The 8,558-nt window shown below is 44.9% G+C and overlaps 1 pseudogene across 1 annotated transcript; it reads left to right on the top strand.

The window, feature by feature from the left end:
- Positions 1–388: 388 nt before the first annotated feature.
- LOC125547537 (germin-like protein 8-11) lies at positions 389–1,255 on the top strand (annotated as a pseudogene). The gene is made up of 2 exons (XR_015599484.1): positions 389–533; positions 664–1,255. The product of XR_015599484.1 is annotated as a germin-like protein 8-11 (transcript).
- Positions 1,256–8,558: the final 7,303 nt, after the last annotated feature.

Below are 8,558 nucleotides of genomic sequence, written 5' to 3'. Positions count from 1 at the left end.
TATACAATGTATTTGTTTGTTCTATTGTACTAGCTTGTAAAACATTTATCCGCTATAGCTAACATACTCGATTGAAGAAAACGTCGTTCTAGTATTACACGACAAAAATTAATTTATCTAAGCATACTCTTAATTAATTTAAGTTATAACCCATACTCAACGATAGCTAGTGGTACACCATACAAAGAAACTTCATAAAGTTGCTGGATTCAGGCTATATTTTGGTCCGGGCACTCTACAGATTAAATAAATTAATGACCATTTCTACATGGCCATGCATACACATATACGTTTTGGTTGACTGTTTCTCAAAATCACCTACTCCTTTTGCTGCTATAAATATATAGCCTTCCCAAACCCAAACCACACAACACAACGAAGCAACAAAACACACTTGCTTTCAGCAAAAACTCAAATGGCCACCTCTTCCTATTTCTTTCTCTTTGCCCTTTTTGCGTTGGCCTCATGGCAGGCTATCGCTCCTGATCCGAGCCCCCTGCAAGACTTTTGTGTCGCAGACAACAGCTCACGTGGTATGTCTTCTCTACACTGGGTGAACATCAAGTACACCTCATAGTTCTTAGGTTATATTCAGCATAGCATCCATTCACAAATTATTGATAGACTCAACTAACGTAAATATATATGTCCTCTGTCACGCAGTTCTAGTTAATGGATTTGTATGCAAATACCCAAAGGATGTCAAGGCCGAAGACTTCTTCTTGGCTGCCAAACTCGACATGCCGAGAGACACGAAGATGGACAAAGTTGGGTCCAATGTCACATTGATCAATGTGATGCGGATTCCCGGCCTAAACTCATTGGGCATCTCCCTGACACGCATCGACTATATATGCACCTTTAGGCGAGAACCCGCCACACACTCACCCGCGTGTGACTGAGATCCTCACCGTGCTTGAAGGGACCCTTTATGTCGGCTTCGTCACATCCAACCCAAACAACAAGTTCTTGTCAAAGGTGCTTAACAAGGGTGATGTCTATGTATTCCCAGAAGGTCTCATCCACTTTCAGTTCAACCCCAACCCCTACAAACCGGCGGTGGCAATTGCTGCACTTAGCAGCCAGAATCCTGGGGCCAACACCATTGCCAACGCTGTGTTTGGGTCAAAACCGGCAATCTCAGATGATGTTCTTGCCAAGGCATTCGAAGTGGAGAGGAAGACTGTGGACTGGCTTCAGGCTCAGTTTTGGGCAGACAACCAGAATTAATAAACTCCTACGCGGACAAACGTTGAAAACAGCATCGTCGTGTCTCATATACAATGTATTTGTTTGTTCTATTTTACTAGCTTGTAAACCATTTATCCTCTATGGCTGACATACTCAATTGAAGAAAATATTGTTTTAGTATTACACAACACAAATTAATTTTTCTAAGCATACTCTTAATTAATTTAAGTTATAACCCATATTCAGGGATAGTTCAGATGTGGCGAGTAGCTAGCATGCAGAGCTTAAACGATAGACTAATGGACGATAGTACATGTTGATCTCTCTTGGGATCTGTCAAGTTGAACAAACTTGTATACAAATTTAATCTACACATTCATAGAAAACATCACTACTGGGGAAAAAATCTACGCTGTGCTTGTAAACCATTTATTCTCTATGGCTGGCATACTCAATTGAAAAAAATGTCGTTCTGGTATTACATGAGACAGATTAATTTTTCTAAGCATAGTCTTGATTAATTTAAGTTATAACCCATACTCCTCGATAGGTCAGATCTGGTGAGTAGCTAGCATGCAGGGCTTAAACGATAGAAAAGTGGACAATAGTACGTGTCGATCTCTCTTGAGATATGCAAGTTGAAGAAATTCGTATCCAAATTTAATCTACACATTCATAGAAAAAATCACTACTGGGGAAATGCTTGTACGTGGGGTCAAATTAGTGGTGGCCGAACCTGCCACTCCTATTTTGGCAAAATACCAGTGGTGGGTGGAAAAGGCCGCCGACCAGTGCTATATGACCCCCCGCCACTCGTAAGTTTTTACAAAATTAGTCGTGGGATAAAAGCAGCACTGGCGGGAAACAAATTAGCGCTCGCCGCTGGTTTGCAGAGGAAACCTAGCTGGATCAGTGATCTCGAGTTGGACTTGCAAGATGGGAATCCTCCTGTGTATGATCTTGTCGCCACCATGGTTGACGATGCGTACTAGCATGCCGCATAGTATCTCCTTCCATGCACGTCAGGGGAGCATGGGACGCGTTGTCTCCGGGATCGGCTCTACCAAGGCGTAGTGTACATGTTGAAGTCTCACAAGCGGTAAGTAAAGTCCACCTAGGTGGCATAGTCTGGGTAGATCATAGGAGATCCATAATAGACCTCAATGTAGTACATTAGATAGTCAAGGTCATAACGTGTGGTAGAAGAGGTTTTGCTGGAGCTCATAATCTACAAGGTACCAGGCAACGAGGTCAGTGGTGACGCTACAAACGTAGTCGATGTCACAGTCTGATATGGGGTGATGAAGACAGTGAAGGCGAAGTTGGTGAATACATAGATTGATGATGATAGTAGCAATGAAGATGAAGTCAATGTTGAAGACCTGGGCGATGTAGATGATGATGTCTGTGAAGATGAAGCTCATGGTGAAGAGGTAAGCACTATAGATGACGAAGCTGGCGAAGGTCTTGGTGCCTCTGATCCAATCCGATGGTATGAGGATCCCCATGGTCGGCGCTAGCTGTTAAGGGTGTTTCGGAAGTTCCTAAAAACAGTACAATAGTCACACATTGATTTGTTTGATAGGGGGGAGCATAAGTTTTTTTTGAGGGAGCCGCGCAGCATTTTATTTCATACAACTATAAGGTACACGAGTACAATAGAGAGCACACCCACGCGGAACCCATCGGGAAAGCTCCAAAAAGAACACCTGTCCAGGCACAACAACATAAAGAACCCTAAAGAAAAAACAATAAGCAAACAAGTCCCTGGAATCTTCTGTGTCGTATACACCATTGCCCATCGCCTGCTGCAGTCGCCGCCAGGACGCCGACCGGAGGAGACAAGACGCCGCGAAGCCCAAATCGAGATGCGTCTTCTCGCACCATGGCTTTGTGAACCGATTGAGTGCTCCGCCGCGAACGACGAAGACTTTGTCCCTGTGGCTCGTCGGCCGTGGTCATCCCCGAAACGCCGCTGGATCCAGATCCTCCGCACCCCACCGACCACATCAAGGAGAGCCGGCCGGATCTGCCTCCCAACAACCCTGCGGTGAAGCAGCCGTTCACCTGTAGAGCACCAACGCTGCTACCCCTGAAAGAAGCAGCAGCCGCCGGCCACATCCTGTACAAATCCTCCTAGGAACTCTGGAGCCGCCGGGCAAAAAAACGTCAGAGAAGGAGCGGACCGGGAAGAACAAAAGTCCACGCCGATGGTGCCACCGCCGCCTGGAAAACGAACGCGCCCGCCCAACTCCAACCAAGGAAACCAGGCGCCGCGAGACGCATCTCCCAGATCCGTGACCGACGCCCTGGAAAACCGATGGGCCGGACGGAGATCTGAAGAGAACTTATTGACCGCCATCGTCGTCTCCACGAGAGCAGAACAGAGGGACGGCCATACCCAAACTACATAAACTACAACTAGTCTACTGCTTATTATAATAAAACAAGGCATACCGTCGATCATTCGAGGATCAAGCAATCACACGAGCACGACAGATTTGTTAACGAGGTTCACCGATATGGCTATATCCCCGGGGCTTGACTACGGACGCTCCTCCCCGTGACACCGTCACAATACCGCACCTGGTCGTCCTGGACACGGACACATGCCGCCGGCTTCCCCTGCGTTCCAGTGCTATTATGTTGGCATAGGTTACATCGTGTGTCTACCCCCGCTATATAAGAGAGGCCTAGGATACAAGTGTCCTAATAAGACACGACTCCACGTCCTATGTAAACACAATACAACTCATAATCCAACTGTAACCTACCTTGTACATTATATTCGACACAACTCAAACAAACTCCACCTTGGCGAATATTCTCCACCACCCTAGATTTGTCCATGCGTCAAACTTCCATGTACATTAGACTTGAGCTTATCCCATGAGTACTGCTGCTACTTCAAAGACTCCATATGACTCCACCTGCAACTTGTAGTCCCTTCTTTTCTTGACCACTGTCAACACTCGAGCAAAATTAAGTTCCTCTTTACTCTAGTGTATGCTCCCAACTTCCAGAGCTTCGTTCAACGCATCACACACTGATCACTAACCTGCGTGAAAATGAACAACTCACATATTGGGTGTCAAACATAAGTGTTACCTGAACTCAACATCACCGCTCCTTTCTCGACCGCCTGTCTGAAACTTGAAGGAATTTCACTGTTGCTTGTAGTCATCCCGAGTCAAATTCACAGTTGTCTCACCACATGTATGACCACCAGAGCCCTGGCCCGTCTCCATGTCCCGTGCATACCGCACGCCTCGCCGCTATTACCGCGTCGAGCCTCTGCTGTCTCGGTCGAGTCTCAAGGGTCGTGAACCCACACCACTCAACCCCCACTGCAGAGTACCACCAATCATCATAGACCGATGACGAGTTTCACGCCTCCATCAGACCACTGGGCTCCAGTCCGAATTACGTGTCACTCGCTTTTCCCAGCTGAATAGGCTTCGATTCTCTGGATCCTTACACCGTAGCCCCTCAATCCAGGTCCACCTTCAACATGACTCCATGGTAGATGATCAGTCCACCCTCGCGCCCCGTCGGTTCCAAACTCCGGGGTGTACATCACCTTGAATCAACCCCGCGCCATAGTCTTGTCGAAGCCACACAAGCCATCGGGCCTGCGCCACGTGTTTCCACGCCCAGAAGTCGGTCACCATCAGCATCACGCTCCTATGTCGTCATCGCCGACCCCACCACCATCTTCTATACCAACCGACTTGCGTCGATCCGTCAGACTGTTCAAGTCTGACCCAGCCGAACTTATTCGACTACATGACACGCTCCAGGCTCGCAAATCATCTTCCTCGAATTTCCATCCATCACATGATAATTCCATCACCGCTGACATCACTTCCCGCAATGCCTCAAGCATCCTTGTCGCGCCAACAATCTTTCACACATGCCTGCCATAACCAAGGTTTCCAGTTCCGTTGAATTTCTTCACCTCAAACCCGATGCCCGATGGCGTCATGATTCTTCATAGGCTGACCCTATGAAAAATTAACTGAGCTTCCACAGCAATGCTCCAAGTACACAAGCAAAACCTGATGAGGTACACCCCTATGTACTAATAGCAAAATCCAACCAAAAAACCTTCGATCTTCACGTGGTGTAGCTCCTTGGCAGTAAGCCCAGATGCTGGCTAATTGCCTTGTCCAAGCACTTGCCAATTCCAATGGATGCACATATCCCTTGATGGATTTCTTTCGCCAATTGACTTGATCTGCCTGTCTGTGTCACGTTAGGACTCGGTCCTGTTTTTGTCTTCAAACAAATCTCGTATACGTTGATTCCGGCGGCAACACGCCTCAGCTCCACACGTGCTTCCAGGCCCACATGGCCACTACACGCTGTGACTCGTGGGCCGGCCCTAGTAGCTCTGTCAATCATATCTCGCCAATCGCCGCGTACTCGCCGAGACCTCCGAACTGCACACGCGAAGCGATCTGATCTACAGATCCATCTGACCGATAACCCATATAACCACACGCCGCTCGCCAATGCTTCCGATTACTTTCTTCGATCTGACGACGTCTCCCGATCGCTTCCATCGGCTGCCTATCCTTCGACGGATTCACGCCGACGATGATCACGACATCGAATCTTCCTTCTCTAGATCAACAATCCAGCAACCTTCAAATAACCTAGCTCTGATACCACTTGTTAGAATAAAACGAGACATACCGTCGATCATCCAAGGATCAAGCAATCACACGAGCATGACACCAAGATTTGTTAACGAGGTTCACCGATATGGCTACATCCCCGGGGCTTGACTACGGGCGCTCCTCCCCGTGACACCGTCACAATACCGCACCCGGTCGCCCTAGACACCGGCAAAGGTCGTCGGCTTCCCCTGCGTTCTGGTGCTATTATGTTGGCATAGGTTACATCGTGTGTCTACCCCCGCTATATAAGAGAGGCCTAGGATACAAGTGTCCTAATAGGACACGACTCCACATCCTATGTAAACACAATACAACTCATAGTCCAACTGTAACCTACCTTGTACACTATATTTGACACAACTCCAACATATACAACCGCACGGCGGATCCGACGACTCCACTCCCACCGACGAGCATAAATCCCTCGGGAAAGCAGAGCCGCCGGAGCCGGCGCCGGAAAACCAGTCGCCCCTCTAGTCGCCCTTTTCTGTGGAGAGAAGAGAGAGAAGGGAGCGAAGGAGACCGCTGCTTGTGGAGATGCTCCTTCGGTTGTTGAGACCGGGGGGCATAACTTCAAGTTACAGGATGGACACGGGCACATGTTTTACCTAGGTATGGGGCCTCGATAAGCGAGTAACAACCCTACTCCTACTTATATTTGACTAGCAAAAGGGCTCGTGCGTTGCAACGGAAAAAAAATCATAATCTCCAATAGTCATGACCACATTTTGCTGCATCACCAACATACACTATCACTCTCAATTTCATGAAATCTTGAACATTTTTTAAACTCGTGCACATATTTGAAATCATGAACGTTTTTCAAATTCGTGAACACTTTTACAAATTTTCAAACATTCTAAAATTAAGAACATTTTTTGAGTTCATCAACATTTTATACTATTTGCAAACAAAATTTTAAAATTGTGAACATTTTTTTAAACAGTTTTCTTGAATCGGCGAACAATTCTAGAATCAACGAACATATTTCTAGAAATTGGTAGAACGTTTCTGAAATTCATGAACAGTTTTTGGTTTAATGAATATTTTCTGAATTGCATGATCATTTTTGAATCAGCGAACATTTTGCGAATGAATGAACTATTTTGTAAGTCATGAACAGTTTTTCAATTTTTAGAATATTTTTAATTCGTGAAAATTTTTTGAATTGGGAAATTTTATTCAATTTCATTAACATTTTTAATACATGAACTTTTTAAAAATCATGAATATTTTTCGATTTCAAAATTTTGATTTTTTTTAGAATATGCGAACATTTTCTGAATTCACAACCATTTATGAATTATTTAAAAGTTATCATTTTTTACTTTTGAAACTTTTTTGAAGTCCCAAACTATTTAAAGTACAAAAAAATAAAGACAGAAAAGGAAACCAAAAATAAAAGACGAAATTTTAGAAATAGGTTGCCCGGACATGGGCCGGGGCAAACGGGCGCGTTATCTTCTCCCAGCGCGCAGAGGGCAGTATAGGAGATCTCTACTGCATGGGCCGGCCCAAGCTGGGGATTCCCCCGTGTGAAACGTTTTTTATCACTTATAGATGGCACCCCTCAAAATAAACTTATAGATAGCGTCGGTGGGTAATATTTTACAACTTTAAGGGAAATTTCAGTGACGTACCCCTTTATTATTAGGTATAGATATAGATATAGATTATACCACATATGGTTTAAAACGCAGGATTACAAAGATATGTACGGGGAGTTGGATGTCAATTCACCCAGTTTGGAGGTGGACTATCAGGGCGAGATGTCAAGATGAGATCTACTTGACAGCTAACGTATTAACCTAGGATTTTAGGAGATGTTGGATATGTCCTTATCTTGGTCAGGTACCTCTATATAGAGGTCCTGCTTCGTGACTGACATTCCTTCATCTTGAGCAACTTGCCTCGCATGTTGAGGACTCCTCCATCTTTGGTAGTCGTGTGACTCCCTTCAAATGAAAGCAAGGGTACACGTTTAAGGGAGTCAGTCGCCCAGGCACGGCCCCTCAATACCATTCATACACAACACGACCCAAAATACATGATGCACGACATGGGAATATGACGAAATCCCCCCCCCAAACACAAATCCATAGAGTATTCCAATGTTTGAAAGGATTTGTGATTACTGAAACCTTCAAGGCCATCTTACCTCTATGAAATAGTAGGTGCTAGCACAATCTTTTCCCTACAAGAAATTGTTGTAAGAAGGGAAAAAAAGGTTAAAGAGATGAAAATGCTAGCAAATTGGTCAGGTTTGAGTCTACCAACATGTGAGTTTCTAGATGATCCAGAGTGTGAAACTTACAGTAATAGGGAAATTTAACTTACTTTATAGAATGACTCTTCAGATGTATGAGATAGGTATACATCTTCCATGCATAGTTTTGGATTTTGGGTATATCCAAAGACCGAACGATTATTCTCTTAGTAATGATCGGGTTGCTTAACAATACAATAAGTTGTGTTTAGCAACTAAAAAATAAAGTTGTGTTTACAGGACGTTGTTACCCATTTGGACCCAATGAATTGTCATCGCATAACACATATCATGACTCTTTGGATGAAATATCTGATTTGCCACAAATAGAGCAATGGATAATGAAGATGATTTGACAGCATGCTGAATATTATCAAAATGTATAGTTCTAAAACAAATGACGATTGGCATAATTAAAT

The sequence above is a fragment of the Triticum urartu genome, chromosome 3A (assembly GCF_056163025.1).
Source record: "Triticum urartu cultivar PI428250 chromosome 3A, HENAU_Tu73, whole genome shotgun sequence".
Classification (NCBI taxonomy): Eukaryota; Viridiplantae; Streptophyta; class Magnoliopsida; order Poales; family Poaceae; genus Triticum; species Triticum urartu.
The sequence above is the reverse complement of the archived record's forward strand: the minus strand, read 5'-3'. Positions and strand labels throughout refer to the sequence as shown.